The sequence below is a fragment of the Lissotriton vulgaris genome, chromosome 1_1 (assembly GCF_964263255.1).
Source record: "Lissotriton vulgaris chromosome 1_1, aLisVul1.2, whole genome shotgun sequence".
NCBI classification, from domain to species: domain Eukaryota; kingdom Metazoa; phylum Chordata; class Amphibia; order Caudata; family Salamandridae; genus Lissotriton; species Lissotriton vulgaris.
The window spans coordinates 2,072,681,105-2,072,708,218 of record NC_141685.1 but is presented as its reverse complement, the minus strand read 5'-3'; the positions used below and the strand labels follow the sequence as shown (position 1 = coordinate 2,072,708,218).

The window sequence follows — 27,114 nt, the reverse complement described above, 5'->3', positions numbered from 1 at the left end:
GAGTACCAAAACAGTTAAAAAGACAAAAACACAACACAAACATTTCTAAATATAGAAAACATTTTAATGAACAAAATGACAACAAAATGTAAAAAATCCAATAAGTAGAATAAGGGATAAGGCTTTTTAAGGTTTTAAATACAAATAGCATCACAAAATTGCAAATAACCTGGTCACACAAGACCGGGAGAAGGGTAAGGTTTAAGACTCACTACAAGGGAGTGTGGGTCAGATACAGAGACCAGGTTCATCCCAATTGGAAGTTTTACCATCCGACTTAGCTTCCAAAATGTAAATCAAAAATGCTTTGTCTCCGAAATGGTAGTCAAAAATCCCCAGCGGGGCAAGGCAGTAGGCTGTGGCCTAGGTTAGTTCCACAAGGACAGATAGCCATAGGATAAAGTCTCCTTGAAGCCGTGACTTTTGGTGGTAAAGCCCTGAGCAGATAAATTGAAAATGTGCTCCCTAAGAAGGTCCCTTGCTTGCCGGATACTTTTGTTGCCTTCACCCGGTGAAGATTTCTGCCTTCAGACTTAGGGCATGATTTAGATCTTGGCGGACGAGTTACACCATCACTACGATGATTGATATCCCGTCCGCCAAAATATAATTCCCATAGGATATAATAGTATTTATATTTCAGCTAACAGAATAGCCGTCACTATTGTAACTGTCCGCTGAGATCTAAATCAGGCCCTTAGTCACTTTTTCAGAACTTGGAATCCTCTAGCTGGACAAGGCTCCAGGCTGGAGCTGCACAGGGCTTCACAATGTCAGATACCTTCTCTGCGATTCCTCAGTGAAACAGATTTGCTGCGGAGGAAAAACTCAGTGTGGGATCAACCTAGATCTGTGGCCCATTGACAATGCATCTTTGTCGGAACAACTTGGCAGATTGGTTCACTTCTGTCAGTTCTCCATGTAAAAATCCTTGAAAAAGTTTCTAAGTCACAGCCTTTATTGTTAGGTAGGAGGAGTACACGCTGACAGTCAAGGCCAAAGGACCGTATGAGTGCAACTTTGGAGTCAAGACTCTCTCCAGTAGAAGTCACCAGAAGGGTACAGGGAATATCCAGTTGGAAATGGTCAACTGTGCTTTTCAGGAAAGTGACCTTCTTGCAGGTTTTGTATCACTGTTGCTTAACAGAAGGTCAGCCACCTGACCCTTGGAGTCTACTTCTTAGTCTTTAGTTCAAGTGGGAGCAGGCTCAGCCTTTAAGGTCTCTCCTCACATGTCACAAGGGAAGATGAAGTCCTTATTTTGTTTCACAGGTCCAGCGGTATTCTGAAAACGGCACTAGGGGTGCCACATTTATGCCACGTACCAGCCTTTGCATGGGGAACCCTCCTGGGCACTCCCTAACCAATGGGGTAAAAGCTCCCAGTGATGACCTTACCCAATTTAACAGCACTTCCTGTGTACTTTACTGTTAACCATCCCAGAGTGTGCCTCTCTACCTAACACCAACAAGGCAGTACTTGTTTTGCCGTGTGCAGAGCTCTGTCTGTCTACCCAGAAGTGCACCTATGATGAGGGGCAAACCTTCCCTTGTTGTCAGTTAAAACTGTTTTTTGGAACAGACTCTTCTGCACTAGGATTGGTGCCTGGCTGTCTAGCTGGACAGTTGATGGGGCAGAAACAGGTGTGAGATACATATGCCTGTGACAGGATAGGCTCTCTCAAGCGTGCTGTCCACTCTCTGGGAGCAATGCCTATTTCACAATAGGGAAGCCATTAACAGTCAAGTGGAACTGAACACTGTCAGAAAGGCATATTTGTGACAGGCAGGAACATGCTTAAAAGTGTCACTTTCAAAATACCCATGTAAAATCAAACTGACAATTAAGTTGGATTTAAAATTACCATTTAAAGAGCGTTATTAACCCAGTGTTTTCCTAAGGGAGAGACAGCCTCCCTACAATGAACAATAACGTTTGAGATGTTTCACTGCCAGGACTTTTAAAACATAAGTACAAGTGTCCTAAACTTTTAAAACATAAGTTCATATGTCTTAATTTTAAAATACCACGCACCCTGCTCTGTGTGCATATAGGGCCAACTTATAAGTATTGAAATTGAAAGTTTAGACCTGGCAAAAGTTTTATTTCTCAAGTCAAATTGACAGGTTTATAACTAATTTCTAGGCTGCAGGGAGAAGCCTGGATTCATACTTTCATGGTTACTTTAGTGGTGGCACAATATCTGCTACAATCCACTAGTGTCATTTAACTTACAGGCCCTGGATACACTTATGTACCATATGCCTGAGTCCTTTATGTAAGTTAAATATCCAAATCAATTGGGTAGCCAATTTTGACATACTTTTGAGGTGAGAACAAATACACTGATGCCTGCTTAGCAGTGGCCCAGTGTGTAAAGTAAATGAAACAGCATTAGTTCAATCATGCTTAAAAGAGCCATTGTTCCTCAACTTCGATGCTCTTTCAAAAAAAAGAATAATTCATCCTAATCCTATCCCCTCCATAATGCTAACTCCCTTTAACAGCAATCCTGACTTCTGATCCACATTCTACTCCCATTATAACACCAGTACCCTAGGGGTGTGAGGAATTGTATTTCACATTAATACAAATGGAAAGTCAGGAATTTTTCAGCTTTGAGAAAGCATATTGAGTTTCTCCAAATCTCATATCTTCTATATCTAATGTGCTAAAAAATGTCACATTGACATTTTTATCTTTATGTCCAACTAGTCGAGATCTTGGAGAAGGAAATCATCAAATAACCAAATCACAGTTTCCCACTACAGAATGTAATGCACTCAGGAACTTTATGCACATATGTAAATCATAATTTGTTGATTTCCTCCTGTTCATTCCAGTTGCTGAATCCCACTTTTCAAACAAGGATGGCTGCTCAGGATTCTCTTTGATGGAAGTGTGGGAATGGACTTGTGGTGGGCAGCAAGCATTGAAAGCAGGACCAGGCAGGAAAGTTTCGGTGGCAGTGGGACCTACACTCCCCTGCCTGAGTGAAGGTGTGACATTATTTTATTTTATTTTTATTTATTTAGATTTGTAATGCGCCTTATCACCCAGAGGTCTCTAAGCGCTTGTCAGAGGGTGCACTCGGATCCAAAGGGAGGCCAGGGGGGCTGCTAGGACATACCCCATGCCTCCAGGCAGAGCACGTTTTTAAGCTTCTTCCTGAAGGGTAGGAGGTTTGTTTCCTTGCGCAGGCTCACTGGCAAGTTGCATTGGAGAAGGCTCGCCCTCCCATAGAGGATAGTTTGAAGCAGGGGCAGACCAAAAGGGTGGCATCTGCTGATCGAAGAGTCCTGTTGGGAGCATAGGGGACTAAGCGCTCCTTGATGTACCTTGAGGCTTATCCGTACAGTGCTTTATGTGTAGTGCAGAGGCCCTTGAACATGATTCTCTCCCTAATTGGGAGCCAATGAAGCTCACGTAACAGTGGTGTAGCGTGTGTCCGTCTTGGTTTTTTAAAGATTAATCTTGCCGCGTCGTTCATGACTGGTGGTAGTCTGCCCAACAGTTGTTGGGGGAGGCCAACATGCAAAGAGTTGCCATAATCCAGACGCGACAGGATCATAGCTGATACCGCCCGTCTGAGGGTGGCCGAGGTCAGGAGTTGAGATAGTTTCCGCAGTTGTCTTAGTAGGCCCACGGAGGTACAGACAACTGACGAGACTTGTTGTGTCATAGAAAGTTTGGCATCTATATGAATGCCCAGGCATTTCATAGCCGCCGCTGGTTCTGGAGAGGGCCCTAGTTCTTTTGGCCAAAGGAGGTCATTCCAGGGGCAGGACGCTGTGGTAATCGCAGCACCTCTGTTTTGTCTGGATTTATCTTTAGCGAATTGATCAGAACAAGAACATTTAGTGAGGCTGCTTGTGTGTGAGGGTGTGGCATTCATCAGAAGACGAACCAATAGAGAATGTGAGACTATGGGATGGACCCTCAACAAGACCAGAGCCAAATAGACTGTGGGGAGGGCCCTCTGCATGTTTTTGCCTTTGGACACTGTTGGGGGAAGGCATAAACAGATGCACTTTGTCCTACATATTCATTACGACAATAAGAATAATTTAAAACAGAAACCCCCAAGATGCCCATGCACAGAATTTTCAACTTTACACATCCATACAACACACCTCAGTTCTCAATTCTAGTCCTCTTTACACCTTCAACCTAACACACCCAAATCCTCCTTCTCACTCTGAACCTAAAACTGAACCTAATGCAACCTAGCTCCTATTTATATTTCCGATGCCATCCCAGCCTCGCCACAAAACAGTTCTTTCTATTCGTAGTACTAACCACAGTCATAACACACCATCTGTAAATAGGAGTGGTGGGGGGTTGCGGCTACATACAAATGAAACATGTAAAATACCCAGCACAGTGCGATGTGTAAACGATCTGTGCTCCATACTTGAAAGTGTATTCTGATGGTTGCCTGCTGCAGGTGCAAATGGTCCAGGTTTCGAAAGACCTCCTGTAATGATTAGGTCATAATATTGATGCATACACTAACACAAAAATATCAGAAAAAAAGGCTCTTTTTAGAGCAACCGTTCTTGATTAAAAAAAACTCTTTCTGTCTGGAGGAAATAAAAATCCCAAGGACTTTTGGATCATGAGTAACCATCTTAATAAGTGCTAGAAACAACTCGGTCAATACATGACAACTTTCATAGCCATAAAAATAGCAAACCTGATTCAGAAAAGCAGAGGTGAAGAATCCATGTATCAGTTATAAACAAGATTCTGAGTTTTGGTCTTTCTCCCTTAAAATCAGATTAAAATATGTCAAACTGCAAATTCCATCCCTTCATTGTGGCAAGACTCAATTCTACATCCCAAAAACAAAAGGGTCCAGTGGTGTGGCACTACCAGATAGCTATCGCCTCCTTGATGTTGAGGCTAAATATTTTGCATCACTGTTACTGGAGAGCTTAGAAACATGGGTAAGGAAAAATCTAATGTCTTTCAATCAAACTGGCTTTAGAACTTTTTCAAGCACCATCGACAATCTTACGCCCATAAGGATGCTTGTCACAAACCAAATAAGAAGGAATAAGTAATTATATTGCTTTTTTATTGACTACTGCAAGGCCTTTGACCACAGCACCCACCAATATCTTTGGTCCAAACTCAAAGCCTGGCAAATTCCGGGGGCACGACTTCACGGCATCCAGTTGCTTTACTCTTACACAAGGGCCAGAATCAACCTGGGAAACAGCACAGTAGTGTCCGATAGGATAAACACCACAAACGGCGTTAAACAAGGTTGTGTATTAGGTTCAGCTCTTTTTAACCTGCTGATGTTTGATTTGGTAACAGCGTTGAATTCAGCAATTAGCCACGCGACGAAACTGGCAAACCAACATATCACTTCTTTCATCTTCAAAGACAATGTTGTCTTTTTTAGCCAAATGCTGATTTGGCTCCAAAAGTTGATCACTGTTTTTTGCAACCATTACACTCACATGGAGTGACAATAAACTATGAAAAACCGAAATGTTATGATATTTGGTAGGACAAAGAAGAAACAAACTGCAGCTGGTTTCTAAACAAGCATCATCTGACTGTATCAAATAAATACAAATACTTGAGATGCTGGTTGGATGACAATGGAGGTAACTAAATACATCATAACTAATTAAAACCCAAATCTCCCTCACAACAATTGCCTTTAAAACCATATCCAAGTCCATAAAACAGACCACATTCGAATCATTGTTTAAAATAATCAATGTTAAACTGATCCAGACTCTGGCTTACAGTGCAGAAGCATTCCCAGGCAAGCTTGGCATTTTTTTCAAAAATGCCCAGAGTGCTGTCTTTAAGTCACTGTTTAAACTCCCACAGAAATTCTCACCATCTCTGATCAGTATGGATTTTAGGCTGAGTGACAAACTCCTTATGCAGAGAGCCAGTCTTCTGAAATATATGAACTCAGCATGGATCGCCCAAAAATAATCTTTAAAAAATCTCATTTGGCTAGAAGCTACACTCGCATATAGTCTCAGACACCAAACGCTTGGTCCAAGGCTCTTAAACATGCCTTGAAGCTTAATGAAAAAGAAGCTTTGTGGAATTTTAATCACCTCATCAGAAGTTCAATATAAATCTGAGGATGTGGCCCTTAAAGCCAACAACCATTGGCCTCTAACATCTCTAAACAAAATCCAACATGAGGTGGTTGCGAAATTCAAATACGCTTTTACTAATGCTTGAGGAACATCCTATTCAAGCTAGCCTGGCTGATGATGGCTGATTAGCCAGAAACACGTCCCAGGATGCTTGTTTCCGGTCCAGGAAACACATGGCTTGGCAGTTTGAGCTGGACTGTTCTCATGAGGCACAGGGTCAGACTGATTTGCATATGGCCATTTCTGAAGTGGGGTGGCGGAGTGAGTTAAAGAATTATGATGGATTAAACCCAGATCAGTTGACTGGGGGTGAGCGCTTGCAATGTTCAACACTCCGTCCATCATCCCCCTTGGTTTTGCTATGTTCACCCTAAGTTGGCAGGGTATGCCCAGACGTGGGTCCCTCCCTTACTTTGCCACTGGTTTTAAGCTAGCCTGGCTGATGACAGCTGATTAGCCAGAAACTGGTCCCAGGAAGCTTGTTTCCGGTCCAGGAAAGACATGGCTTGGCAGTTGTAGTGGACGTTCCCATGAGGAACAGGGTCAGACCAATTTTCATATGCAAAAACCACAGTTGATGGACAGAATGCAGAACAATGTCATACATTCACCCCAGTACAGAGATCTGGGCTTAAATCCATCATGTGTATGCACTCCACAGCACCCCAGTTCAGACATGGCCATATGCAAATCAGTCCGACCCTGTGCCTCATGGGAACAGTCCAGCCGAACTGCCAAGCCATGCCTTCCCTGGACCGGAAACAAGCTTCCGAGGACCGGTTTCTGGCATTCCAGCCGTCTTCAGCCCGGCTTGCTTGAATCAAGTGGTGTGGAGAGCATGGGACTCACCTCTGAGCATACCCATTCCACTCGGGGTGACAAATGCAAAAACCACAGTTGATGAACAGAATGCAGAACAATGTCATACATTCACCCCAGTACAGAGATCTGGGCCTAAATCCATCGTTTTTTTGCACTCCACACCACCCCAGTTCAGATATGGCCATATGCAAATCAGTCTGACCATGTGCCTCATGGGAACAGTCCAGCCCGAACTGCCAAGCCATGCCTTCCCTGGACCAGAAACAAGCTTCCGAGGACCGGTTTCTGGCATTCCAGCCATCTTCAGCCCGGCTTGCTTGAATCCAGTGGTGTGGAGAGCATGGGACTCACGTCTGAGCATACCCATCCCACTCGGGGTGACAAATGCAAAAACCACAGTTGATGGACAGAATGCAGAACAATGTCATACATTCACCCCAGTACAGAGATCTGGGCATAAATCCATCGTTTTTTTGCACTCCACACCACCCCAGTTCAGACATGGCCATATGCAAATCAGTCTGACCCTGTGCCTCATGGGAACAGTCCAGCCCGAACTGCCAAGCCATGCCTTCCCTGGACTAGAAACAAGCTTCCGAAGACCGGTTTCTGGCATTCCAGCCATCTTCAGCCCGGCTTGCTTGAATCTAGTGGTGTGGAGAGCATGGGACTCACGTCTGAGCATACCCATCCCACTCGGGGTGACAAATGCAAAAACCACAGTTGATGGACAGAATGCAGAACAATGTCATACATTCACCCCAGTACAGAGATCTGGGCCTAAATCCATCGTTTTTTTGCACTCCACACCACCCCAGTTCAGATATGGCCATATGCAAATCAGTCTGACCATGTGCCTCATGGGAACAGTCCAGCCCGAACTGCCAAGCCATGCCTTCCCTGGACCAGAAACAAGCTTCCGAGGACCGGTTTCTGGCATTCCAGCCATCTTCAGCCCGGCTTGCTTGAATCCAGTGGTGTGGAGAGCATGGGACTCACGTCTGAGCATACCCATCCCACTCGGGGTGACAAATGCAAAAACCACAGTTGATGGACAGAATGCAGAACAATGTCATACATTCACCCCAGTACAGAGATCTGGGCATAAATCCATCGTTTTTTTGCACTCCACACCACCCCAGTTCAGACATGGCCATATGCAAATCAGTCTGACCCTGTGCCTCATGGGAACAGTCCAGCCCGAACTGCCAAGCCATGCCTTCCCTGGACCAGAAACAAGCTTCCGAAGACCGGTTTCTGGCATTCCAGCCATCTTCAGCCCGGCTTGCTTGAATCTAGTGGTGTGGAGAGCATGGGACTCACGTCTGAGCATACCCATCCCACTCGGGGTGACAAATGCAAAAACCACAGTTGATGGACAGAATGCAGAACAATGTCATACATTCACCCCAGTACAGAGATCTGGGCCTAAATCCATCGTTTTTTTGCACTCCACACCACCTCAGTTCAGATATGGCCATATGCAAATCAGTCTGACCATGTGCCTCATGGGAACAGTCCAGCCCGAACTGCCAAGCCATGCCTTCCCTGGACCAGAAACAAGCTTCCGAGGACCGGTTTCTGGCATTCCAGCCATCTTCAGCCCGGCTTGCTTGAATCCAGTGGTGTGGAGAGCATGGGACTCACGTCTGAGCATACCCATCCCACTCGGGGTGACAAATGCAAAAACCACAGTTGATGGACAGAATGCAGAACAATGTCATACATTCACCCCAGTACAGAGATCTGGGCATAAATCCATCGTTTTTTTGCACTCCATACCACCCCAGTTCAGACATGGCCATATGCAAATCAGTCTGACCCTGTGCCTCATGGGAACAGTCCAGCCCGAACTGCCAAGCCATGCCTTCCCTGGACCAGAAACAAGCTTCCGAAGACCGGTTTCTGGCATTCCAGCCATCTTCAGCCCGGCTTGCTTGAATCTAGTGGTGTGGAGAGCATGGGACTCACGTCTGAGCATACCCATCCCACTCGGGGTGACAAATGCAAAAACCACAGTTGATGGACAGAATGCAGAACAATGTCATACATTCACCCCAGTACAGAGATCTGGGCATAAATCCATCCTTTTTTTGAACGCCACACCAACCCAGTTCAGACATGGCCATATGCAAATCAGTCTGACCCTGTGCCTCATGGGAACAGTCCAGCCCCAACTGCCAAGCCATGCCTTCCCTGGACCGGAAACAAGCTTCCAAGGACCAGTTTCTGGCATTCCAGCCGTCTTCAGCCCGGCTTGCTTGAATCCAGTGGTGTGGAGAGCATGGGACTCACGTCTGAGCATACCCATCCCACTCGGTTGACAAATGCAAAAACCACAGTTCATGGACAGAATGCAGAACAATGTCATACATTCACCCCAGTACAGAGATCTGGGACTAAATCCATCGTTTTTTTGCACTCCACACCACTCCACTTCAGACATGGCCATATGCAAATCAGTCTGACCCTGTGCCTCATGGAAACAGTCCAGCCCGAACTGCCAAGCTATGCCTTTTCTGGACCGGAAACAAGCTTCCAAGGACCGCTTTCTGGCATTCCAGGAATCTCCAGCCCGGCTTGCTTGAATCCAGTGGTGTAGAGAGTATGGGACTCTTGTCTGAGCATACCCATCCCACTCGGGTATTTCAAATGCAAAAACCACAGTTGATGGACAGAATGCAGAACCATGTCATACATTCACCCCAGTACAGAGATCTGGGCCTAAATCCATCGTTTTTTTGCACTCCACACCACCCCATTTCAGACATGGCCATATGCAAATCAGTCTGACCCTGTGCCTCATGGGAACAGTCCAGCCCGAACTGCCAAGCCATGCCTTCCCTGGACCGGAAACAAGCTTCCGAGGACCGGTTTCTGGCATTCCAGCCGTCTTCAGCCCGGATTGCTTGAATCCAGTGGTGTGGAGAGCATGGGACTCATGACTGAGCATACCCATCCCACTCGGGGTGACAAATGCAAAAACCACAGTTGATGGACAGGAAGCAGATCAATGTCATACATTCACCCCAGTACAGAGATCTGGGCCTAAATCCATTGTTTTTTTGCACTCCACACCACCCCAGTTCAGACATGGCCATATGCAAATCAGTCTGACCCTGTGCGTAATGGGAACAGTCCAGCCCGAACTGCCAAGGCATGCCTTCCCTGGACCGGAAACAAGCTTCCAAGGACCGGTTTCTGGCATTCCAGGAATCTCCAGCCTGGCTTGCTTGAATCCAGTGGTGTGGAGAGCATGGTACCCACGTCTGAGCATACCCATCTCACTCTGGGTGACAAATGCAAAAACCACAGTTGATGGACAGAATGCAGAACAATGTCATACATTCACCCCAGTACAGAGATCTGGGCCTAAATCCATCTTTTTTTTTGCACTGAACCACCCCAGTTCAGACATGGCCATATGCAAATCATCTGACCCTGTGCCTCATGGGAACAGTCCAGCCCGAACTGCCAAGCCATGCCTTCCCTGGACCGGAAACAAGCTCCTGAGGACCGGTTTCTGGCATTCCAGCCGTCTTCAGCCTGGCTTGCTTGAATCCAAAGGTGTGGAGAGCATGGGACTCACGTCTGAGCATACCCATCCCACTCGGGGTGACAAATGCAAAAACCACAGTTGATGGACAGAATGCAAAACAATGTCATACATTCACCCCAGTACAGAGATCTGGGCCTAAATCCATCGTTTTTTTTGCACTCCACAGCACCCCAGTTCAGACATGGCCATATGCAAATCAGTCTGACTCTGTGCCTCATGAGAACAGTCCAGCCGAACTGCCAAGCCATGCCTTCCCTGGACCGGAAACAAGCTTCCGAGGACCGGTTTCTGGCATTCCATCCGTCTTCAGCCCGGCTTGCTTGAATTCAGTGGTGTGGAGAGCATGGAACTCACGTCTGAGCATACCCATCCCACTCGGGTGACAAATGAAAAAACCACAGTTGATGGACAGAATGCAGAACAATGTCATACATTCATGCCAGTTTAGAGATCTGAGCCTAAATGCATCTTTTTTTGCACTCCACACCACCCCAGTTCAGACATGGCCATATGCAAATCAGTCTGACCCTGTGCCTCATGGGAACAGTCCATCCTGAACTGCCAAGCCATGCCTTCCCTGGGCCGGAAACAAGCTTCCAAGGACCGGTTTCTGGCATTCCAGCCGTCTTCAGCCAGGCTTGCATGAATCCAGTGGTGTGGCGAGCATGGGACTCACGTCTGGGCATACCCATTCCCCTCGGGGTGACAAATGCAAAAACCACAGTTGATGGAAAGAATGCAGAACAGTGTCATACATTCACCCTAGTACAGAGATCTGGGCCTAAATCCACAGTTTTTTTGCACTCCACACCACCCCATTTCAGACATGGCCAAATGCAAATCAGTCTGACCCTGTGCCTCATGGGAACAGTCCAGCCCGAACTGCCAAGCCATGCCTTCCCTGGACCGAAAACAAGCTTCCGAGGACCGGTTTCTGGCATTCCAGCTGTCTTCAGCCCGGCTTGCTTGAATCCAGTGGTGTGGAGAGCATGGGACTCACGTCTGAGCATACCCATCCCAATTTTCTGCATTCTGTCCATCAACTGTGTTTTTTGCAATTTTCACCCCGAGTGGGCTGGGAATGCTCAGACGTGAGTCCCAGGCACTCCACATCACTGGATTCAAGCAAGCCGGGCTGAAGAAGGCTGATAGCCAGAAACCGGTCCTTGGATGCTTGATTCCGGTCTAGGAAAGACATGGCTTGGTAGTTTGGGCTGGACTGTTCCCATGAGGCACAGGGTCAAGGCTGATTTGCATATAGCCATTGTCTGACCTAGTGTGGTGTGGAGTGCAAAAAAACTATGTATATAGGCCCAGATCTTTGTACTGGGTGAATGTCAGATATTGTTCGGCATTCTGTCCATCAACTGTGTTTTTTGCAATTTTCACCCAGAGTGGGATGGGTATGCTCAGACGTGAGTCCCAGGCACTCCACATCACTGGAGTCAAGCTATCAAGGCTGAAGAAGGCTGATAGCCAGAAACCGGTCCTTGGATGCTTGATTCCGGTCTAGGAAAGACATGGCTTAGTAGTTTGGGCTGGACTGTTCCCATGAGGCACAGGGTCAAGGCTGATTTGCATATAGCCATTGTCTGACCTAGGGTGGTGTGGAGTGCAAAAAAACTATGGATTTAGGCCCAGATCTTTGTACTGGGGTGAATGTAAGACATTGTTCTGCATTCTGTCCATCAACTGTGTTTTTTTGCAATTTGCACCCCAAGTGGGCTGGGTATGCTCAGACGTGAGTCCCAGGCACTCCACATCACTGGAGTCAAGCTATCCAGGCTGAAGAAGGCTGATAGCCAGAAACCGGTCCTTGGATGCTTGATTCCGGTCTAGGAAAGACATGGCTTGGTAGTTCGGGCTGGACTGTTCCCATGAGGCACAGGGTCAATGCTGATTTGCATATAGCCATTGTCTGACCTAGGGTGGTGAGGAGTGCAAACAAACGATGGATTTAGGCCCAGATCTTTGTACTGGGGTGAATGTAAGACATTGTTCTGCATTCTGTCCATCAACTGTGTTTTTTGCAACTTTCACCCCGAGTGGGCTGGGTATGCTCAGACGTGAGTCCCAGGCACTCCACATCCCTGGAGTCAAGCTATCCAGGCTGAAGAAGGCTGATAGCCAGAAACCGGTCCTTGGATGCTTGATTCCGGTCTAGGAAAGACATGGCTTGGTAGTTCGGGTTGGCTCTGTTCTCATGAGGCACAGGGTCAAGGCTGATTTGCATATAGCCATTGTCTGACCTAGGGTGGTGTGGAGTGCAAAAAAACAATGGATTTAGGCCCATATCTTTGTACTGGGGTTGTAAGACATTGTTCTGCATTCTGTCCATCAACTGTGTTTTTTGTGATTTTCATATGGCCATGTCTGAACTGGGGTGGTGGAGTGAGCTAAAGAATGATGATGGATTAAACCCAGATCAGTTGACTGTGGGACTGGTTGCAATATTCAACACTCCGTCCATCATTCCCTTTGGTTTTGCTCAAAATAATTGCAACAGTATTTAAAATACTTTGCCAACATTTTTAAACATTCACTGCGATGCACATGAGAAGCAAGTGACAGAGAGATCCTATTAGCATTACTGCTTGAGGTCCATTGCTTCCCATTCGGACCTCACAATAAGATGTCAGAAAGAGATACACTTTCATTGACGGAGGGTCATATCCAGAATGTAATCTCACCACCCTCCATTTTTCCATCTATAACATTGAGCATGATCAGCAAAACAACAAAATGAAGCCGATAATCTCACATGGTTGAAAAATAAATTAATCTGAAATGAACTCCACGTACACATTCTACTCGAACATTTGAAATTGGGGACAATCCTGTGGGGCCTTCAAGTTAAAAATGCTCCAGTAATCTTTACGAATATTCTGGAATGAATAAATGGATTCAGTTTTATTATGACGAAGTGCAGCTGAGACCTTATGGTCCGTACAATCGAAATTGCTCAAAGAATACATAAAAACAGCTGGATGAGATTGCACTCTAGAACAAAAAATCAAGGAAAATCAAACAGTCACAGAGTCCAAAACATTGGTGGAAAAAATAGACAAGCATCTCCCCCCTTTCAAGGATCACACCATCAATTCAAAGATCAATAGGTTTGAGAAAGATAAAAATACTTTTATCATCAAATCTGTCTAGCCTTATTTAAAAGAAGACTATTATACAAGAACTGAATCAAGATGGACATTGGTGAATTAATAAGGAAGATACAAAAATAGATTTTTGACATTTTCAGACACAATTTCATCTGAATCGGCAGGTGACTCTGACCAAAGAAGCAGTTCCAACAATTAGAACCTTAATAGACAAAACTCTTTTTTAGAGAAAGATCAATAACAAAATTGAATCAGGTTCAAAATCCAACCATGGAAAATGCAGACAAGGCGCCAATACTACAAGAACTAAGGGGCATATTATCAAGGGGGTTTATCTCCGCTTTTTTGGCTTTAAAAGCTAAGAAAGCAGAGATAAAATTATCTCCCTATTACCTAGCTGCTGCTAACACCAGTTAGCGACAGCTAGTAGGAGATAGCGACCATCTTGGGCCCCACTTTGCATGTCAGTGATATTTATCACTAATGAGATGCAAAGTGGGCGTGCCAAGATGTTAGAGACTGAAAACAGTCGCTAACATCGCTATCTCCTATTACCAACTTTTGGAGATATTCGCGCTAAGCGGGAATATCTCCAAAAGCTAACACCTGCCCTGAGCAGTTCTTAGCCATGTTATCCAATGGGAGGTGGATAACATGGCTAAGAGTATTAGCTCGCTAATGCATGAATATCGCTGACTTTTCAGCGATATTCATGCTTTGCGGCGATTTTTACCGCATTTGCGTTAAACCTTAGTAATACCAAGGTTTATTTGCGGTAAAAATCGCCGCAGCGCTGCGGTAAATTTTTGTCTCTAACCAAGCAATGGCGATAATTATCGCTATTGCTTGGTAATATGCCCCTGAGTAACCCAGGAATTGTCAATTTTTCTTCAAACTCCTTATCTTTGGATGAAGAAAAGGTCCTATAATTAGGCCTGTCTTTTGTACCCAAGAAGCCTACAGATTTTGCAAAACTCAGAACTGAGGCTCTTGAATTCTTTAGGAAACAGAAACTTAAGACTTTTTTTCATAACAAAGACGACAATGCCCACATTAATCCATCTGGCCTAAAATTCAAATCTACATTTTGCCCCCCTCCCTATTCAATTCCGAAAGAATTTGTAATGTTGGAACATGTAGTGATGTCTTCTATAGTACTAATGGGAAACAAAAAACAATATTACAGAAGTAACATCACCAGAGACAAACAAGGAGTGATACAGGAGTTGAGAAATGACCAATCTGTTATTATTAAACAAGCAGACTAGGGAGGTGCGGTTGTTGTCATGTCCAGAGACAGTTACATTGCAGAAGTAAAAAAGCACTTGTACAATAGGAACTGGTATTGACGCATATCATATGACCCTACAAAAAAAAATCCAGTGAGAGATTCACCATGTTTTGCGGGAAGGCTTTGATAATGGTATTTATGGTCAAAAGGAATTTGCCTATTTAGTCAAAACACACCCCAGGATCCCTGTAATGTACTTCCTGCCAAAACTTCACAAAAATCCTCAAAATCCACCTGGCTGCTCAATAGTGTCGATTTAGAAAAGGGGGTGGTGATGAACAGAGTGTCTGAGTTAAGCAGACCACTCTTACCCAGTCCAAAGATCAGGGCTTGATCCATCACCGTTATTTATCTCACTGCCCCATCCCAGCTCAGAACCTGGCTACATGCAAATCAGTCTGTCCCTGGCCCAGTGCATCATGGGAACAGGGCAGACTAAACTACCAAGCCAATTCTTCACCAGAAAGGAGACAAGCTACCGGGGACCGTTTTCTGGCATTTCAGCCTTCTTCGGCCCGGCTTGCTTGAATCCTGATGGAGCAGTGAGAAAGGGACTCATGTCTGAGTATACCCTGCCACACCTATAGTGGCCAAAAACGATTTAGAAAAGGGGGTGGTGATGAACAGAGTGTCTGAGTTAAGCAGACCACTCTTACCCAGTCCAAAGATCAGGGCTTGATCCATCACCGTTATTTATCTCACTGCCCCATCCCAGCTCAGAACCTGGCTATATGCAAATCAGTCTGTCCCTGGCCCAGTGCATCATGCGAACAGGGCAGACTAAACTACCAAGCCAATTCTTCACCAGAAAGGAGACAAGCTACCGGGGACCGGTTTCTGGCATTCCAGCCTTCTTCGGCCCGGCTTGCTTGAATCCTGATGGAGCAGTGAGAAAGGGACTCATGTCTGAGTATACCCTGCCACACCTATAGTGGCCAAAAACGATTTAGAAAAAGGGGTGGTGATGAACAGAGTGTCTGAGTTAAGCAGACCACTCTTACCCTGTCCAAAGATCAGGGCTTGATCCATCACCGTTATTTATCTCACTGCCCCATCCCAGCTCAGAACCTGGCTATATGCAAATCAGTCTGTCCCTGGCCCAGTGCATCATGGGAACAGGGCAGACTAAACTACCAAGCCAATTCTTCACCAGAAAGGAGACAAGCTACCGGGGACCGGTTTCTGGCATTTCAGCCTTCTTCGGCCCGGCTTGCTTGAATCCTGATGGAGCAGTGAGAAAGGGACTCATGTCTGAGTATACCCTGCCACACCTATAGTGGCCAAAAACGATTTAGAAAAGGGGGTGGTGATGAACAGAGTGTCTGAGTTAAGCAGACCACTCTTACCCAGTCCAAAGATCAGGGCTTGATCCATCACCGTTATTTATCTCACTGCCCCATCCCAGCTCAGAACCTGGCTATATGCAAATCAGCCTGTCCCTGGCCCAGTGCATCATGGGAACAGGGCAGACTAAACTACCAAGCCAATTCTTCACCAGAAAGGAGACAAGCTACCGGGGACCGGTTTCTGGCATTTCAGCCTTCTTCGGCCCGGCTTGCTTGAATCCTGATGGAGCAGTGAGAAAGGGACTCATGTCTGAGTATACCCTGCCACACCTATAGTGGCCAAAAACGATTTAGAAAAGGAGGTGGTGATGAACAGAGTGTCTGAGTTAAGCAGACCACTCTTACCCAGTCCAAAGATCAGGGCTTGATCCATCACCGTTATTTATCTCACTGCCCCATCCCAGCTCAGAACCTGGCTATATGCAAATCAGTCTGTCCCTGGCCCAGTGCATCATGGGAACAGGGCAGACTAAACTACCAAGCCAATTCTTCACCAGAAAGGAGACAAGCTACCGGGGACCGGTTTCTGGCATTTCAGCCTTCTTCGGCCCGGCTTGCTTGAATCCTGATGGAGCAGTGAGAAAGGGACTCATGTCTGAGTATACCCTGCCACACCTATAGTGGCCAAAAACGATTTAGAAAAGGGGGTGGTGATGAACAGAGTGTCTGAGTTAAGCAGACCACTCTTACCCAGTCCAAAGATCAGGGCTTGATCCATCACCGTTATTTATCTCACTGCCCCATCCCAGCTCAGAACCTGGCTATATGCAAATCAGTCTGTCCCTGGCCCAGTGCATCATGGGGACAGGGCAGACTAAACTACCAAGCCAATTCTTCACCAGAAAGGAGACAAGCTACCGGGGACCGGTTTCTGGCATTTCAGCCTTCTTCGGCCCGGCTTGCTTGAATCCTGATGGAGCAGTGAGAAAGGGACTCATGTCTGAGTATACCCTGCCACACCTATAGTGGCCAAAAACGATTTAGAAAAGGGGGTGGTGATGAACAGAGTGTCTGAGTTAAGCAGACCACTCTTACCCAGTCCAAAGATCAGGGCTTGATCCATCACCGTTATTTATCTCACTGCCCCATCCCAGCTCAGAACCTGGCTATATGCAAATCAGTCTGTCCCTGGCCCAGTGCATCATGGGAACAGGGCAGACTAAACTACCAAGCCAATTCTTCACCAGAAAGGAGACAAGCTACCGGGGACCGGTTTCTGGCACTGGGATGGTGCAGTGAGCTAAAAAACGGTGTTGGATCTAGCCCTGATCTCTTGACTGGGTGAGAGCTTTCTGCTTAATTCAGAGACTCTGTCCCTCACCACCCCTTGTTGTAAATATGCTCAATAGTGTCTGCATGTGATTCGGCTTTGGAGCCTATTGCACAATATGTAGATATCTTTCTTAAACTGTTACTCTAGGAAGTGTCATCATACCTGAGAGATACCGTGGATTCGATTAATAAAATTGATGGGCACCAATGCGTGATGGATGATCTTTGGCTGGTGACGTTCAATTTACCTGGAGGCCCGCCCAAGACCACATTAAGTGCCCACTTCATTCATACTTAAACTGGGAGAATTGGCACTAAAAATAAAAAAAATTATGTTTGAAAATGAGTTCTACATCCAAACCAACGGGACTGCCAAGGGGTGTCCATTTGCACCGGAAATGGCAGTATTATACATGGCACAGTATGAAGAGAAACACATCACCAACAATAATCCTTCAAACCATATAAATCAATGCTTCAGATATATTGATGATGTCTGGTGCCTGTGGAACGGTTCCGAAGAACAACTTGAGACATTTTACAACTGGCTAAACAATTGGTGCCTTGACATCCAATTCAGTATGTCCAAAAATAAGTCTATAATCACTTTTTTGAATGTAAAATTGCGGGTAAGCCATGACACACTCTATACAACTTAATACTGAAATCCAACAGACAAAATAAATCCTTGCATTACAAGAGCTTCCACCCGAGAAATTAACATGACAATTTGCCCTATGGTCAATTTCTCTGCAAACGCAGGAACAGCACGAGAAAAGAGGATTATTTCCTACATGACGAAGTGTTGCAACAAAAACTCAAACAAAGAGGGTATCCATGCAAACTCAATGAAAAGAACGTGGTTCACTCCCCGGGAGACTCTGCTCGTTAAAAAGCAGAAGAAACCCAGTATGAAACTGGTGTGTGTGTCAACGTTTTGCTCCTACACGACACAGTTCAAGAAAATCATACGGAACAACTGGCACTTGATAAAGAACTCTAGATGCAGCTTTGATTTGCCAATGTTCACAATGAGGAAATGTCCAAGTTTTGTATTCCACATAGTTTGAGCAAGTTTGACTAAGTCAAAAAAGCGCAATGATTTGCTGGCAGTATGGAACATGAAGCCAATTCAAGGCCACCACAAATGTGGAACATGCCGTGTCTGCAGTCAGACACTAGAAGGATGATCATTTCCTGATGGAAAGATTATCTGGACACACAAAGAAGTTTCAAATTGTAAAACCAAAAATGTGGTTTATGCCATAATTTGCTCATGTCAAAAGATCTACATTGGCAAGATGAATCAAAAAGTAAGACAACAAATTATTCAGCATAAATTATGCATAAAAACAAATACATTAACAGCACCAATTGTCTCCCATTTCAAACAAATTGAAACACACAGAAAAAGAATTCCACTGCACAGTGTCACAAGCTGTTCAAACTGACCCTTGAGGGGGAGATATAGACAGTAGATTAGCAAGAAAAGAAGCATATCTAATCATGAAATTTAACACAGTCTTCAGAGGTTTGATGGAAAAGTTTGAAACAGACTGTAACTATTCCAAATTCATGCCCAGGCTTCACTACCTGTAGAGTCCAAACTAGGAGATCGCTTTAACACCAAAATGTCAGACTACTCCTTAGTAAGTAGTCTACATCGATGTCTGTGAGTTTCGATACACCACAAAATACACTTAGTTGCCAAGTTATGCAAGAAGATTGCCCAATATCTCAAAGAAAAACTCTAATGCTCTACCTGGTAAAAATGAAGAATGACTACAGCCTTGAGTTTCCACTACACTACATCTCCCAGAAGCCCATGAAGTTATGGCCCACAAGAGAAACGCCTCCTTTCCCCAAAAGAAGATTTGAAAAACAGAACGCCATTGCGAGCCTTTGCAGGAAGACGTCTTTAAGCGAACCAGGCAAAAACAAGTTGCGAGTAAGTTTTAACAAGTTTGCTGCACGGAAACTGTGTCACATAATAGCATCCAGTAGAGCATGCTGGCAGGTCCAGAGTCTTAGCAACATGAGTTCAATGCGTCAAGGTCAACAAACTAACAGAATAGGTAACAACTTGTGGGCATTTAGGAAACACTGTATCGCATAGAATGAACCGATCATTTGCACTACAAAGATGGCATGAGAGTACGTCTGACATTATTGTATGAGAGTTCCAGCAACAAAGGGCGTTTAACATGTTGCGAAAACAACCAACCCTGATTAAAGTGTTTTGAAAGTACTTTTCTGTGTCATCCAAGTACTCTAAAACAAATGTAAAAATAACCAAGTTTGCTCTATTCCTTTTAGAAAGAAATTAGACAGAGAACCTGGATTCGTGGAAAATTCAATTAACTACCATTCTGTCTTCTACACTTGGAATGAGTGTCCAACCAGCAAAAATTCAAGGTATATTAATTGCAATTATAATTGTTGTGACTTGTCCATAAGCAACCCTTGAGAGCTGAAGATGTTGTACTCATATGAATCCCTGTATATTCCTACAGTTCCAACAAAAGGAATTTGAGGCATGTGATCTAATTTTCTACTAATGAACCATGATTAAGACCGGCCTCTTCCTGATTACTTGAGAAATTTCGTACCTTCAAGGTAAATTTAAGCTTATGCTGCCAGACTAAACAAATAGGAGATTGCTGAACATAAAGTTACAAAGTTCTCCCCTTTAACCTTCCAGAACTCATCAAACCTTTGTCCTGAAGAGAACCCGTAGTAGGCATCTTGGGTTAGAAACGGGTAGACAACCAGGACCAATGGGGGATTCCAACTCAACGAGTGCCAATGTGGATGTTAAAACAGTGTTTTCCCTAAAGTAACTATTTGCTTACGCCCATATGAGCTACACCTGGACCCTCAATATGTCATAGTACCAAGTGTTTTCCTTGTGAATAGAGTGCTCTTGCCATAAACATTTTGAAATGGTGAAGACTGTATTTTAACAAGTCTGTGCAATTATTTGAGTTTAAATGTTTTTTGTCTTCTCACAAATTATACGCTGTATATCCTTCAAATTGAATGTGGATTTTTTTCCTTCATAGCGGTAAATGTTTAAAAATGCTAGCAAAGTGTTTCAAATACTATTGAAATAAATTTGAGGCCATGTTTATTAAGTATGATTTTCCTTACATTTAAGTAAAAACGTATTTGAATTCACCAACCACCTCATGTTGTAATGTGTATTCAGATAATCAGTAGTTTAACCCGCTGACAGCGGCACAAATTCCACCACTTTGCAGACATTTTAATCAGTGGGCGGGGTTCGGACAGCCCCCGGCCGTCCTCCGCACATGTCCACTATCAAGTGGGACGGCAGGGGGCCATCCGCAGCACGGAAGGGGTTAAAGTAGCCCTAAACAAGGATGTGCATATGACATTCTTTATAACTGAACGTCGAACATTCAGGAAAATAAAGCATGTGAATTTGGTCATCAAGAGCTATGGTAACAGAGGGGTCCAAAAATACATCTCTAAAACATTCTCAGTGTAATATAAAGTGGAGTTTTGCCAGCTCTGGATGGGCTGCTACTCATCATTGGATCTTCTGCCCCATGGTTGTGCCAACCCAATACCAAAATGTACTGCTTATGCAGCCTTCTCCAGCAATGACTAGTTCTTTTAATCTGTACATGTCCCATCTAGAAGACTGCTCTGCCATCTAATAATTAAAAAATGGACACTGTCAATACTGGCAGCTGTTAAAATTCTCTTGAATTAGCTTATTCCCAAGCAATTGCTAGCATAATAAAATGTCTGGACAGAGCAGATAAAAGACTCAGGACCCCAGTCATTGCTCCAAGACCCCCAAAAACCTCTGCCTCACTGTAAAACGCCTGGATACTGAAAATGGGGCTATGCAGCAAGCAGTGGATTGCCAACTCTATTTGGATATCTGAGGGGACTAAAAACTGATCATTCTTCACACTCAAAACAGCTACATAAACTATTTAATATCCTAAAGGGACATAGCTGTTGAAGATATTCCATTGCTTGGTATCTTAACTTCAGGTCCTCTGAGTAGTAGCAACTAATTGTGTTATGTTATGTTATGTTAGGGGTTTGGTAAAGCGCAACAGCTGCCCCAGAAAAGAGGCGTCCCGGCGCTGCTAGATCAATAGACAGGTACTCAAGGTTAGCCAGACAAAGACCACAGCCTATGCTGATGAAAAGAGGAGAGTTTTAATGGCTTTCCAAAAAGCCAACAGATTCTCTATTCCACGGATGTGGGTCGGCAGAGAATTCCATAGTGTAGCCGCCAACACCCGAAAGGAGCGCCCTCCCATGCGGCAAAGTTTGGTTCGTGGTACATTCACCAGGTGTTGTCCCAGTGAGCCCAGGCTACGCCGGGGGACGTACCAGGTCAACAATGGGCGCAATAAGCCCGGTTTCCCGGTTTTAAGGATCCTAAACGACATGACCAGGGCTTTAAATTTAATCCGGGAGGCAATCGGGAGCCAATGCAGTCTTCCAATCGTTGCTTTGACAGGGCATCTGTGAGGAAGCTCAATCAGAGTTCTCGCTGCCAGGTTTTGAACCCGTTGGAGTCGCAGTGCCTCAGCTTTGTTAGCACCCAGGAGTAATACACTGGCATAGTCCAAACGAGAGATAATCATAGCTTAAACAATAAGCTGATGCACTTCTGGTTCGAAATATTTCAGGATAGGTTTTAGGCCTCTCAACAGGCCCACACACGTAGCTGCCACGCTCTTTGTGTGGGTCTGGAAGCTAAGTGAGGAGTCCATCCACACTCCCAAGTTCTTAACTAAGGGCTTTGGGGTTGGCCTTGTACCCAGCGAAGCTGGCCACCAATGCTCATTCCAGAGGGAGATGTTTTTCCCTACTAGCAGAACCTCTGTTTTACCAGCATTAAGCTGTAAACAATTGTCTGCCATCCATTGGGCAACAACTGCCATACCATCTCTAAACCTAGTAGCTGATGCGGATGGCCCTTCAGCTAGAGTAATGACCAGCTGGGTATCATCCGCATATGACACCAGCGCTAAGTCCCACTCTTTTGCCACAACTGCCAGAGGTTGCACGTATAGATTGAACAAAGATGGACTAAGTGCAGAACCTTGCGGAACCCCCTGGCCAATAGAGTGAGACTGAGAGATGTATGGCGGCACCGAAACCCGAAAGGATCTCTCCTCTAAGAAAGACCGGAACCACTGTAAGGCAGATCCAGTAATACCTGCTGCCTCCAGCCGGTGCAGCAGAATGTCATGTGAGACCGTATCAAAGGCAGCGCTGAGATCCAACAGGATCAGCGCTGCACTCTGACCGGCATCAAGGATCATCCTTAAGTGTTCCGTAGAGGCAAAAAGAGCAGACTCTGTACTATGGCCAGGCCTGAACCCGTTCTGCGATGGATCCAGAATGTCATTTTGGCTCATTTACAGAGATAAAACATTATTCACATGAGCCTCCGCAATCTTGGCCCCCCACGTGAGGAGGGAAATTGGCCTAAAGATTTCTGGTTTTGACGAATCCAGTGAGGGCTTCTTAATAATGGGGGATACCCATGCCTGTTTCCAAGCCCTAGGGACTATAGAAGTGGAAAAGGACAGGTTAAGTATGGCGCCGATCGGCTGTTGGAAGTGCGCTAGGGACTCCATAAATTGAGCCGGCCTCATTGGGTCCGATGGAGAACCCGCTTTCAGTTTCCTGCATAGTTTAGCTAGTTCTTCCCCAGAGATCAATGGGATCGTTGCTAAGGTGGAGCCACCAGCCCTAGTATCAACAAAACCAGATGGACTGGGAAGGTGCTGCGAAAAGGTCTTATAGATTTTTTGCACCTTTTCAACGAAGAAGATGGCTAGTTCTTCGCACTGCTGTGCAGAGGATAGATTAGATATTCTGCATCTAGAATTCTTTAGCTCTTGCACAATTTTGAAAATGCATTTAGTGGGATTAGGGCTAGTTTTAATTTCCTCTGTATAGAATGTAGCACGTGCAGAACAGATTGCTTTATGATACAACTTCATTTTAGCCAGATAGATTACTTTATCTTCCTCTTTACTTCCCTTCTCCATGTCCGCTCGGCTCGCTTGCATTGCTTCCTCAATGCTCTCAGAGCCTCACTATACCATGGGTTAGAGATGGACCTGCACCCCTTGGTCCATTTGACTGGAATAAGAGCATCCAGGCCTCTTACAATCAAGTCACAGAAGGCAGAGTACGCCACCTCCGTGGCTTCTAAGGAGCTGAGTAGAAACTGTAAAGTTACCTTCTCTCCCACTGTAACAAAAACACTAATAGTCTGCTGAGATATAGGGGAGGCTGCTAGGCAATTGCAGATATTGTAACATGGGTTGACATGAGTTTATTATTTGGATGCATGAACCACTACCTATCCTCCCAATTTAGAAAATTAGGGCCAGATGTACAACCCGTTTTTGTGCTTGCAAATGGGCGATCGGCCTGTTTGTGACTGCAAAAAAGGGTCCTGGCATGTACAAATGCTATTTTGTGAGTAACTGCCTCTCAAAATAGCAATTGTGACTGTCGCTATTAGGAAGGGGGTCCCTTCTTAGTAGCGAGTCTCAATGCCATGTACTATTGTTTTGTGCCCGCATCTGTGGCTGTAAAACATTTGCAGTTTACTACCTACTTCAAGTGGTAAACCACTAGCAAACGGAAAGGGGTCCCCCTTAGTGAGTGGGTGCGAAAATATTTTTAAGAGCCGGCATTGGTCCCCGCCCTTAAAAAATGAAACTGAAAAGTTACATTTTTCTTTTTTAAATGCATCCCAGGGAGTGCTAGCAATTCCCAATGAGGTCGCAAATTGTGCTTGCCTCACGAATATTGATGAGGCATGCAATTTGTGGCCCCATTGGGAATTGTAAACAGTGTCTGAGACACTGTTGTACATTCACTTTAGCGAGTCGACGCAATTTGCGACTCGCTAAAGTGAAAGGTCATACATCTGACCCTCATTCTATTACATTACCTGCACAGTATCTCTAGTGATCAGTTAGTATTCAAATATTTATTGCATCTGGAACTTACATTTTTTAGCACTTTAGCACTAACCTTCAGGTATAGGTACATGTTAATTATGAAGTTGAATCAATGGTAATGATAGGCTATCAATCTTCACTCAAGAATTTCAACATTTTTGTAAATTGTCACCTAGATAAAAATTGCAAACAGACCAGACTATCTTAGGACATACATATTCTATGAGTCTGTCAAAATCTCTGGCACATATATATGTACAGGCGCACAAACGTATACTCCATCACATGAGGGCCATCAGTAACAGTGACCCACACTATCCGGTTGTCAGGCACTTTAAGGAAGTTCATGGCAAATGCCTGGATCACCTTAGTTACTTTGTGGTGGACATGGTTCTGCCACCTAGGCGTGGTGGCGACCGTGAAGCTCTGCTCAGGAAACTGGAAGCAAGATACATCCTGGGGTTGGACACAAAAACACCCAATGGGCTAAACTCCAGTGAGGATTTTTACACCTGCCTATAAATCACTCAGCCCCATGTCATAAGTCTGATTCTCACTTTATAACAACTTTTCACACTTGACCTCCCAATATGAAATTCTAGTTAGCTTAACACTTTTTAAGGCAGCACTTTTATTGCATGAGCACTTATTTTAATGCAGAGTAGACATAGGGCCGACATGGGCATCACCCAGAACACTGCCTATCCCTGCTGACGAGGGGTGATACCCCAAAACACGTGTTCAGGCATGGCGAAGACAGCGAAGATAGCAGAAGATCGAAAGATGATGCATCGCGAACACGTTACTACATTGACCAGAGTCCTTAGGGGCGCCGCCGCCGGTGTGTGAGTAGTGTGCGCCCCCACCCCCATTTGTAACTTTAAAGCTCCCTTGAGCAGCGGGCTGACAAGCCTGGGATCCCGCACCTACGCGCCTGTGTGGTACTGAACCTGGCAGATATTGGCAGCCATCGGCAACCCCAGAACACTGCCTATCCCTGCTGACGAGGGGTGATACCCCGAAACACGTGTCCAGGGATGGTGAAGACAGCGAAGATAGCAGAAGATCGAAAGATGATGCATCGCAAACACGTTACTACATTGACCAGAGTCCTTTGGGGCGACACCACTGGTGTGTGAGTAGTGTGCGACCCCACACCATTTGTAACTTTAAAGCTCCCTTGAGCAGCGGGTTGACAAGCCTGGGATCCCGCACCTACGCGCCTGTGTGGTAGTATACCTGGCAGATATTGGCAGCCATCGGCAACCCCAGAACACTGCCTATCCCTGCTAACGAGGGGTGATACCCCGAAACACGTGTCCAGGGATGGCGAAGACAGCGAAGATAGCAGAAGATCAAAAGATGATGCATCGCAAACACGTTACTACATTGACCAGAGTCCTTAGGGGCGACACCGCTGGTGTGTGAGTAGTGTGCGACCCCACCCCCATTTGTAACTTTAAAGCTCCCTTGAGCAGCGGGCTGACGAGCCCGGGATCCCGCACCTACGCGCCTGTGTGGTACTATACCTGGCAGATATTGGCAGCCATCGGCAACCCTAGAACTCTGCCTATCCCTGCTGATGAGGGGTGATACCCCGAAACACGTGTCCATGGATGGCGAAGACAGCAAAGATAGCAGAAGATCGAGAGATGATGCATCGCAAACACGTTACTACATTGACCAGAGTCCTTAGGGGCGACACCGCTGGTGTGTGAGTAGTGTGCGACCCCACCCCCATTTGTATCCATATATTTTGAATTTTGCAAATGTCTCATTGTATGAAGTAATCTTTGCACTGTTATCATATAAAATCGATTTTAAACTAAAATTTGTTTATCATGAATCAGTATTTGATATTAACTTGATTAGCTAATTTGCACATATGTTTACATTTTAGATATTTATGAAGTAATAAATATTTATGTAATAATTTTTAACATTTCAGGGAAGCATAGCAGCTTTTTTTTATTACGCTGCATCCATTTAGGCCAGGCATACATATAGATACATTGTTTGTTCGGCTTCGTTTATTAGGGGTTGTATAACCTTTTAACTGGTCAGCTTGTACATATGCACTTTAATTTTTTGTTTGATACTTTTAAGGGATTGATCAATGTATCATTACACAGCAGCAGGCTCAGCAGGGGGCAGCCACCATAGGGGGCACTTGGAATGCAGTATTTGCAATTACCCATTGGGTAATTATTTTTAGCATTTTACGCCTCCACGACTGCCCACTGATAACATGTGTAATTTTATTCTTGCCCGACTACAGTGTTCCCCGTGTGTTTTGAATTAATGAATGTTTGTTGGCGTATTTGCACATTATTTGCTTATTTGCACAATTGATTAATTAGCTGCTATGTTTAAGGCAATGTTTACACAATACATAGAGTTGTACAATACATTTACCAGGTCTATTGGCATCACATCAAATGGTGTTGCACTGTCACTTTAAAATGTGAGTCACTTCTCATGGCGTCATGTGATCAAGACCTCCCGAGGGTCGAAACATGTCATGGTGATAGTGCTGGGTGTAGCAATCAAATAAATACCTTGCACAAATATTCCTGGGTCGGTGTTCGTCT

General features: G+C 45.0%; 1 long non-coding RNA gene across 1 annotated transcript; it reads left to right on the top strand.

Moving 5' to 3' along the window:
• Positions 1 to 19,858: 19,858 nt before the first annotated feature.
• On the top strand, positions 19,859 to 20,379 carry LOC147751617 (uncharacterized). Its single transcript, XR_015300065.1, has 3 exons — positions 19,859 to 19,958; positions 20,057 to 20,159; positions 20,245 to 20,379. It is a non-coding gene; the product is annotated as an uncharacterized LOC147751617 (long non-coding RNA).
• Positions 20,380 to 27,114: the final 6,735 nt, after the last annotated feature.